This window comes from Euleptes europaea, chromosome 4, assembly GCF_029931775.1.
Source record: "Euleptes europaea isolate rEulEur1 chromosome 4, rEulEur1.hap1, whole genome shotgun sequence".
NCBI lineage: Eukaryota > Metazoa > Chordata > Lepidosauria > Squamata > Sphaerodactylidae > Euleptes > Euleptes europaea.
The window spans coordinates 87682798-87693220 of record NC_079315.1 but is presented as its reverse complement, the minus strand read 5'-3'; positions in this window follow the sequence as shown (position 1 = coordinate 87693220).

The following is a 10423-nucleotide window of genomic DNA, read 5'->3' as shown; positions in this document are numbered from 1 at the left end:
CCCATAATTATAGTGCTGAATGGAATCCTTTATGTGAGAATGAGCCCTTGTAACACAGAGAGCTGAATAAATATACTGCTCCAGAATGCCTTCCCTTAGAGGCCAAGCAGTGAGGCTGAAAGAGTTTTGCTGGCTTTAGGTATACTGTGATCTAAAGTGAACTCCAATTCCTTGGGGAAGATCTTCTGAAGGTCACTTCCAGGGAACTGTGAGAGAGCATTCAAGCATTGATGATGTGCTTGCTTATCTATCTAAATGGATCTTAGATTTCACAGAGGAACCATGAGACTTCATATCATTTCCTGGCCTCACCACTTGACCTTTAGGAAATCAGTGAGTTTTACCTCTTTAAAAAGGGGTTCTGGGTTGCTTCCAAAGTAACTTCAAGAGAACCACTCCTTCATTTAAATATAAAACTGTCCCCTTAGTCCTTGCTCTATTCACCCAATTATTTGATTATTATTTCCTCCTAATCAATGCTTACTTACACACTCAATGTTTTATTGTGCTATATTCCACTGGTGGCTGGATAGTTTGTGGTTGTTGTTGGAGAGATTGAAACAGTTCTAAATGGTTGTTTTTAAAAGTAAAGCCTGAAGTCCCTTTTGAAGCCAACAACAACAAAAAAGCAAAAACAATGCATTTGCGGCACTCATGTGGCAGACTTTTTCTTGCTCATGGACAGCACCCAGTCTAAACAGTTTCTCCCCAACAACAATGCACTGCCTAACAGAGAGATACAAACTCAGGAACCAGACCGTGCAACCAACCTAGATGCCACCTTTGTCCTCAACCAATATGATCACAGGGCGTAATCACATCAGCTATACCATCTCAGGCTCATCCAGTTACTCACCCTCTAGTGTAATATATGTCATCATGTATCAACTGTGCTCTCCTGCTCTCATCATTGGATAAATATGTTGGAATCAATAAATGGACTCAAATGTGACATTTAAAATCACAATATTCAGAAACCACTGGGTGAAAATTTTTAATGTTCCAGGTTATTCAGTTGCTGATCTTAAAATCATTATTTTCCTGGAAAAGAACTTCAAAGGGAGAATGCAAAAGGAAACTGCTACATTAAAATTCATCAAGAAGTTTAATACTCTCACCTAGGTTTGAACAGGACCTGCTATTTCTTACTCACTATGGATGCTAATATCACTTCGCATCCCTTACAGATGTTAGTTCTAATTAAACTGATTAATGTAACAGCAGCAATCCAATAGATTACCTCAATTTCAGACAATAGATCACTGCTATGTTGCAGAATTTATTGGTAGGTCTGTCATAAGCCATTTTTAAATTAGCAGTACAGTCATTTTCTGGAAATGCTGTGGAAATGTTTTGTTCATTGCTCCCTCCAACTTACATGGAGTGCTAAAGAAAACTGCCTACATTTGGAGGACACACTTTATTCCATGATGCACCACATGATGTTTTGATTCTTAAATGCAATGTTAGATAAAGTTTACTTACAATGTGAAAGTTGTTAACAAGTTGCTAATAAATTACTTAAGGGGGGGTGGTTAGTTCAAAGTCCAAACTCCAGAGCATGGTGTTAGTTTCTGCAAATCAACATAATGAATTATTTCAGTTCATAAATGATTAAGAGGGAGAAATCCTAAATGGCTCTGCAATGCCATAGTTAGACTTTGGTTCTCTTGCCTGGCTCTCATCTGCTTAATACTGGGATTGCTATTGATTTAGAAAATAATGATCAAGGGTGAGATTCTGGACTAATTGTGAATTGAGAGGAGTTGATGGCCATAAGCAAAACCAGAAGCATTTAACATCATCTAGTAATTAGTCCCTAGAAATTGCTTTGTACTGACATGCTTTTTATTTTTATAGGTGTACAATGAAGAATGAAAGCAGTCTGGAAGCCAAATGGATTATGACTAGAAGGGGGACAAATGATGGTAAGGAGCTATGGGTCTAAAGGATATGTCACTGACTATTGATAATGTTGAGATGCCACTTTGAGTAGTTACATAAATATGAAGTAATAGTAAACAATGGTACCCACTGTGCAAACAATGACAGTGATAAAAACAACAACACTAATAATAGTAATACTAATAATACTGATACCATTTCAACACAAAATTTACTCCAAATGTTTCATTATATTGGTCCTTTGAGTCTATGTTATCTGCTAATTGCATTCCAAAATGAAAGCTATAATTTAGGCTTTGTAGAAATCTAGGTTGACCTTACATCAACTAATTTTTCTCTGAATAGTAAACAGATTTTTAACAAAGTTGTATTCACTACCAGTTCAAGGTGGAGGTAAAAAGTAATTTATGTTAAGGAAACTCAAGTGGTAATGTGGAAAAGAGGAGGCTATTGCTTACCTTTTAGATTTCTGATTGTATCCATATACCATTCTTGGTGGGCCAAGACGCAAGGCCCTCTTCCATTCATGTATTTATATACCACATTGACCTGCTTTTGTTCCAGCTCATTAAATACAGTTGCTGTCAATGATCAAGAGAAAATTGACTGTCTGCAGTGAGTGATCTAAAGGATTAAAGAAGCTGCAGCCACGCTGACTAGTTCTTTTAAACCATTGGTACTTCCTGTGCAAGCTATATGCTTTGCAATGAAGACTGTTTGATTGTTCCCATTCTCAGTCCAGGCTTTCACTGGAGCCATGCCAGCACAATAACAACATACACCTTCACACTTACAGTATTCAGTGAAATGTACAGGGGTTTTTGCTGCTCAATGAAACATAGTTGCTACCTAGGACTAAGTTCCTACCCAATGTGTGTGTGTGTGTTTATTTATATCCCACATTTCTTTTTCCATAGTAAAACTCAACAACTAACAAAAAGATACATAAAATAAAATTGGATCAAAGCAGGCCAATGGAAAGGACATCTGCTTGTCTTTTCTTCTCTTGCAAAGTGCCTGCCCACTTATGAAGTTCACGATGGGAGAAACTGTGTGGCGCTCATATATTGCCAGACCAATTAAAATTGTCACCACTCCCTCTACTGAAGAGTGATTGGTGGGAAGGGCCGTAGCTCAGTGGTAGAGCATTTGCTTGGCATGCAGAAGGTCCCAGGTTCAATCCCCAGCATTTCCAGTTAAAGGGACTAGGCAAGTAGGTGATGTGAAAGACCTCTGCCTGAGACCCTGGAGAGCTGCTGCCGGTCTGAGTAGACAAGAAGAAGAAGAGTTGGTTTTTATATGCCAACTTTCTCTACCACTTAAAGGAGACTCAAACCGGCTTACAATCACCTTCCCTTCCCCTCCCCACAACAAACACCTGTGAGGTGGGTGGGGCTGCATGTGACTAGCCCAAAGTCACCCAGCTGGCTTCGTGCATAGGAGAGGGGAAACAAATCCAGTTCACCAGATTAGCCTCCGCCGCTCATGTGGAGGAGTGGGGAATCAATATCAGTTCTTCAGATTAGAATCCACCGCTCCAAACCACCACTTTTAACCACTACACCATGCTGGCTCTCAATACTGACTTTGATGGACCAAGGGTCTGATTCAGTATAAGGCAGCTTCATGTGTTAATGTCTTCAAGAGGCAAAGGGTCGGGTGTCCACTGGATCTGGCACTTTTACTGGCTGAGAACTTCAGATGTTAAACATGCAACTTCTTTTCTTGCTACCGCTATGAGCCTTCCATCAAGGCTTTTTTTCAAGGGTTTTGTTCCATCCTATAGATACTGGATTGAGGCAAGATTTGGATTTGATATTATGCATTAATATTAGCCAATCATTTCTAACACTAGTGCAAATATTTCTGAGTATTGTAGAATAACCAGAGAGGATACTGCATCGCCTCTCCGTTTCCTGCCTCCTGAATATCAGTGTGGCTATGAAAATCAGTGGACTGGGATAACTACTAGAACTCAGTGTAGTAGTAACCCCCTTCCAAGCTGCCACAAGATTCAGAGTAAACTATGTGTATCAACTGAAGAAACCCAGCTTACTGGGCTGATGAAAATTGTCATGAATAGGCTTAATTCTTAAAGGAGGCTGGGCATTGGCTTAACCAGTTCACATGATCATAATCAAACCACAGGCCAGTAAGTGCTGTCTCCGAGATGATTTGCAGTCAGTAAACCTATGCTGCCAACTGGGTAAGTAAGGGTGAACACACACTGGAGCATTGTCTGAAACAGGGTGGCCTCAAATCTTCTTTCTGAGATGCAAAAATCATTATGAACTTTCTTTTCATGTCTATATCAAAACAGGAGCTACAGAAAGAGCACACAGTAGCATGATAAGAGAATTTAAGTCCCAAGCCAGTGTTAGCCAATTCCAGAGTGAAAAACCGGCAAAAGTAAAGCAGGCGCCATAATTCTAGCAAGTATAGCGCATTTACAATCCAACCGGATAATCAAGAAACCGATCGTTCTCCACAGCATGTTAGGAACAGCATGACTTTTAAGGCTGTCTGGCAGCAAAGGCATTGTTTCAGAGGAAAGGAGGTTAAGAAGCAATCAATTTCTTCTCTCCCAACCTCCCACCACCTTCAAATGTCAGTCAGAAAGAAGCCTACAGAGCTTCCTTTGCAGCCTTGCTCCACCTGGCCTATTTATATCAACTGGATAATCAAACATGACCCCCACTCCTTGCCAGCATCTTGTGAGACTTCCTGCTTCTACTCAGATAGTCAATGCTGTTACCTAGGAGATAGAGTCAACTGTTTGCTTACCTCCTCCATGTCCCTTGGGCATGACTTACCACTGCATGCAGACAAATACAAAATTCCCTGAAGAAGAGTTAATCAAAACACACTGAAGTTTTCTTTGTTGTTTAATATTTGGTGCTTGCTGTGAGGCCTGGTTACCAGAGCACCCACTTTAATTTTGTATTACCAGTATTCTGACATTAATTTAAAAAATGTGGTTTTAGATAAATCTAAATCACACGTACATGCTTAGTAAATCTGCAACATTTAGTCAATTGGTTAGATTACTCAACTAAAATCTCTCAGAAGGATATCAATTAATTGGGTAGCTGCTTTCTAGTATTTTAAGACTATTTTTCATACAAGTAGTCATGAAACATGCAGGTTGTGATAGCTTAGAAACAGCATTTCCCTTCTAAAAAGATGCTTACTGAGACATGTGCATGCATAATCTAAAAGCAAAGTATGCCTTTCCTCTATTGGAACGGTGCAAATGTATCAGATAATAAGCCATAAGTCTAAAGGACATAAAATTAATCAAGATTTCTTAAATTGAGTGACAACCCTATACTCACATAATACAGGTAAATGCCTTTGGTTGCTGTTAACAATGCTTTTGTAAAATGTTCTTGCATACTATCACCTTATAGCCCACTACTCCTATGTTGTTTGGATAGTGAGCACTTGCGGCATTTGTACTGGCATCAAGGTCTGTCAGGAATTCACACTGCCACAGCAGAGTGGACTGCTGAATCTGTACCCACCATCACCAGATGCTGCATAGCCATATCACACAAAACTGCCATAGAGGATAGGCTGTGGCAGGATTGAAGTTCTTCTATGGCACATCCTAGAAGCAGTTCACTGAGAGCCAGTGTGGTGTAGTGGTTAGGAGCGGTGGACTCTAATCTGGGGAACTGGGTTTGATCCCCCACTCCTCCACATGAGCAGTGGATGCTACTCAGGTGAACCAGATTGGTTTCCTCACTCATACACATGAAGCCAGCTGGGGGACCTTGGGCTAATCACAGCTGTCTTAGAGCTCTCTCAGCCCCATCTACCTCACAGGGTGTCTGTTGTGGGGAAGGGAAGGTGACTGTAAGTTGGTTTGATTCTTCCTTAAGTGGTAAAGAAAGTTGGCATATAAAAACCAACTTTTCTTCTTCTTCACTTCTTAGATATCTAAGCAGCAACATCAACCAACCCAACTCCTTTAAAGAAGGAGAGAGTTTAAGAGAAAGGGAATGAGAATCCTAAGTCTCATGAAAGAGGAGAAATTTATCTATCTTTAGTCTGCTGAGCTGGGGAGAGTATGTGTTCTGTTTTGATGATCCAGGAATTGACTTAAACAGAACTTTCAAAGGTCCTAAGGAAATGTGTGTGTGTTTAGTGCCGTCAAGTCGCTTCCGACTCATGGCGACCCTATGAATGAAAGTCCTCCAAAATGTCCTATCCTTGACTGCCTTGCTCAGATCTTGCAAATTGAGGGCCGTGGCTTCCTTTATTGAGTCCATCCATCTCTTGTTGGGTCTTCCTCTTTTCCTGCTGCCCTCAACTTTTCCTATCATGATTGTCTCTTGTGACTCAAGTGACTCTTGTCTTCTCATAATGTGACCAAAATACGATAGCCTCAGTTTAGTCATTTTAGCTTCTAGGGTCAGTTCAGGCTTGATTTGATCTATAACCCACTGATTTGTTTTTTTGGCAGCCCAAGGAAATAGTGACAAGGTAAGGCAGCAAAGGGATGCGCCTGTGTGATGAGGAAATGTCCTGCAATCCCCAAAAAGAAAAGCGGAGTTATCAGTCTCTGCACTAACAGAATGGACCACCACCACCACTTAAGCTGGTAAAGCAGTGCTAGTTAGAGGAGCCAGCACAAAAGAATATCAAAGAGATGATTGTGAAGTCCAGGAATACAGGGTGAGTCCAGGAAAAGCATCTATGGATTTCTTGCCTCTGAATATCCTGGGTAGACAAGAAGTGATTGTGCTCAGGAATATCCTGAGTGGACAAAAGGGACTGGCAGGGGGGATGCTTCACTCATACCTGAAAGTCTTGTAGGAGTCATTTAGGCAAGATCAAGAAGAGTTATCAAGTCCACCTGGTGGCTTGATAGTAATTTTGGTCGCCAACCTCCAGGTGGAGGCTGGAGAACTGGTATTACAACTGATCTCCAGGCTACAGAGTTCAGTTCCCCTGGAGAATATAGCTGCTATGGAGGCTGGACTCTATGGCACTGTGTCCTGCTTAGGTTCCTCCCTTCCCCAAACCCCACCCTTCCCAATCTCCACCCACAAAATCTCCAGGTATTTTCCAACTCAGAGCTTGTAACTCTATATTAGATTTTGGACTCAGGAATCCTTCCATTTGCTGAAGAAATTACATTGATGGACTGAAGTGGATGCCTAGCGTTGTGAGCCTCTGTGGCGACCCCATCAGTTGGTCAGTCTCCCACCCAAACTGTGGAAAGAACTGCTTATTGAAAAATGTCCCTGAGCATAAATTGTTTTGCTTTCCTTTGAATCTCTCTCCCCTCCCCCCTTTCCCCTATGTTTGGAATAAATATTTAACATTAGACAGAATGCTTTGTGATGAGTCATTGCTGATCTCCCGTGACCTGAGCCTTGTCCTGGTACTCCTCTATTTGAAAGTAAAGTTGGATAGGGTGAGGAACTGCCTGTCTTGTGGATGTCCGGATTTCTCTTTAGAGAAACATGCTTATAATTTACCTCCACTCTGATGATATCCGTTCAGAGATAGTAACAGGATTATCAAAATGAGATGGCCATTACTGCTGAGTAAGGAAATGGAGAAAGGTAAGAACAGCGGCTACTAGAAGTGAACACGAGAAATCTTATTATGTAATATGTAAAGTGGTCCCTGAAGGGAAGGTGCCATGGGCTAGCGCAATGTCATCAGATCTCGGAAGCTAAGCAGAGTCAGTACTTGGATGGGAGACCGCCAAGGAAGGCTATGCAGATGAAGGCAATGGCAAATGCACCTTTGCTTCTCACTTGCCTTGAAAGCACCTCGCAGGGGTCGCCATAGGTTGGTTGCAACATGATGGCACTTATGTCTGTAAAGGGATCCTTACTCTGTTACAAAAAGATATAATCCTGTGTCAGAAATAGATGAAATGTCTTAATTGCAGCTGTACCAGTAATCTTTCCTGCACTCGGTTTCCTGGCATTAACCTTCTTGGTTTGTAAAGCACATTAGAATAAAAAGAAAGCTTAGGGGAGAGCAATCCATTACACTGGACTTCCTGAAAGCTCTGCAATACACATGCCATGTTAAGGGTGCTATGAAGTCAGGATGGGAGGGGGATGGTTTGGTTTCTATTTTGATATGCAGCAAAGCACTCTGCAAAAATCTTGACCGATAAATCCATACAAATGGATGATTGAACCCAAGATACCCATCTGTGTCTTCATATTACACTAATTATAGGCATATGCTAATGGAATCGTAAAGGTTAAATGTACTTTCAAAATTCTTTTGCATAAGAAAACCATCTCAAGGAATTAAGGATAATTTGTTATTGTAGGTTAGTGGTGATAAACTGCCAAGAGGCAGAAAGATAATTAAGTTGGATATAATTATTCCATGCCCAATGACATCTCAGATATCAGATAGAGATGTGAGATCATTAACTCTGTGTATTATATGAAAGAGCCCTGTGGCGCAGAGTGTTAAGCTGAAGTACTGCAGTCAAAAGCTCTGCTCACTACCTGAGTTCGATCTCAACGGAAGTCAGTTTCAGGTAACCGGCTGAAGGTTGTCTCAGCCTTCCATCCTTCCGAGGTCGGTGAAATGAGTACCCAGTTTGCTGGGGGTAAAGGGAAGATGACTGGGGAAGGCACTGGCAAACCACCCCGCAAACAAAGTGCCTTGGAAACGTCGGGATGTGACGTCACCCCATGGGTCAGGAATGACCCGGTGCTTGCACAGGGGACCTTTACGTTTACAATATGAAGCAAAAAAAAAAAAAAAAAGCAACAGAATTTTGTAGAATTTCTGAGCCATGGTAAAACTGGAAGTGATACAATATACTCAGCAGTGGATTGGCTACACTTGGTCATTTTGCTGAGTGATAGTATAACACATTTTTGCCAAATGTGTCTCTAAAATACGCCTTTTATTTGTATTAAATATTTAATTCCAGGAATGTTGCTGTTATGGGAATATTTATCACTTTAAGCCTGAATATAATAAATATAAAGAAATCTATCCAGATATGCAAATAAGCACATAAGCTTTAGTGAAAATAATATGACTGACTGTTCCATCATTTATCACAGGGGCAGTACTGAGAAAGTAAGGCATAATGAAATCCTATTTAAATCAGTGGGATTCAAACACAAATATAACAAGGCCAGTCATATTATTTTCCTTGGGCAGACTCTGGAGAGTGAATAATATTAACATTTTAGATAAATAATAAAATATACAAGATATATATTTGAATGTGAATGCTAATCTTTTCTTATGAAAAGGCAGCTGGCAGAACGGCCCTCGGATGCTGGCTCGGCCTCCCGCCAGCTTCCTGCCAATACAACTCCTCATGCTGGTGTCCTGGGAGGCGTTCCCGGGGCGTTCTGGGGGACAGATCTGCCGGTAGGCAACTTCCTAACCCCTTTCAGCCCGGGAATGCCCCCTTTAGCAACAGTGGTGCTGCACCAGCTTTTTGTTGGCGCAGCACCGCTGTTTTCAATGGGGCTTCCCCCCTTTTTTTGCATTTTTATATTTTAAATGCCCTTTTTTAGCCTTGCAGTGGCCGGGAAACTTTATTGGAGGTGCCAAGGCAGTGCTGCCACAGCCATATTGTTCCCAGCCGCTGCAGCTATCAGGAATGAGCTGCTTGTGTCTAGAGTAGATTGCTAGTAGGAGGCAAATAATTTTTACAATTTTTAAAATAGTAACGTTTTTATTCTCAGACAGTCATTGCTTGTCTATACAATAAAAGCTGGGTAGCAGTTACCCAACGCACATCTCCACTACTTGCCAAACTGAATTAACAGGTCTATGATTGTGGTGCCATATTTGAGAGAAGGTGGACTGGAGGGGGAGGAGCCTTGTTTTAAAAATGCTCTCCCTTTCATCTGCTTGCAATCTGATTTTCCTGATGGCTTCTAGTCGTGGTTATGTACTTTCATTCATTACTCTCATTTTACTTTCATTCTGGTTTCCAGAAGCATGAAAATAAAGCTCCTTGTGATAAAAGGCTTGTGGTGATTGTATTTTTGGAGGCGAAAGGTTTTCTCTGGAAGGCACTTAGTGGGCTCCAGGACACTGTTCTCCTTGTTCTGTATGTGTAATATTCAGGTTATTGTGTTGTGAGAACAGCAACAGACAAAGCAGACGCTTTTGTTTTTAAATATTCTTATTAATAAATGAAACTGTTCTTAAGATCCAGACGACAGAACGTGCAAAGGAAAACAAAGGTTTAAGTCCAGCTTGGTTTAAAGCCTAAAACATCGCTAAGTCCTGCAAAATGGCCATTAAAGCAGCTGCTGAGCATGCAGTAAGCCACAACAGGGGTGACCAGATGCAGAGGTGGACAGGATTTCCTACAACAGTGCTTGTGCAGAGCACAGAATTTCAGTAGATGCGTTCATCATGCAGGGAGCCCTGCCCTCCTGTGTTGTTCACTCCATACAGTGCAGTTTCTAAGGCAGAAAAGACCCAAAAGATTTTGACCTGATAGATTTTTTTTAAAGAACCTTGAATTTTGCTTGAAGATTAAAGGGATACAACA